This window comes from Triticum dicoccoides, chromosome 4A (genome assembly GCF_002162155.2).
Source record: "Triticum dicoccoides isolate Atlit2015 ecotype Zavitan chromosome 4A, WEW_v2.0, whole genome shotgun sequence".
In the NCBI taxonomy this organism is placed as follows: domain Eukaryota; kingdom Viridiplantae; phylum Streptophyta; class Magnoliopsida; order Poales; family Poaceae; genus Triticum; species Triticum dicoccoides.
Genome location: NC_041386.1, coordinates 11,875,313 through 11,875,598, shown reverse-complemented (window position 1 = coordinate 11,875,598; position 286 = coordinate 11,875,313).

Sequence of the window (286 nt, the reverse complement as noted above, 5' to 3'; positions counted from 1 at the left end):
CGGCCGGAATGTGTAGGACATGTGCCTGGGCCGGTGACGTCGAGAACAAGGGTCCGTGGTTTTTCTGCCGCGACGTACCGCGGGGCAGAGGGGTACGGGGGCCGGCCCGGCCATGGTCCTTTGGTTTTTTCTGCATGGGATCGGTCACTGTGGGTGCCCCCGGACCCGCCACGGCTGATCAGCCCACAAGGGCTTGTTGCTCTTCTTCTCTCTTCGTCTCTCCCCGTCCGTCCATGAGATGAGGCGTAGAGCTGGCCACGACGCGACCCGCCCTTGCCAATGCAAC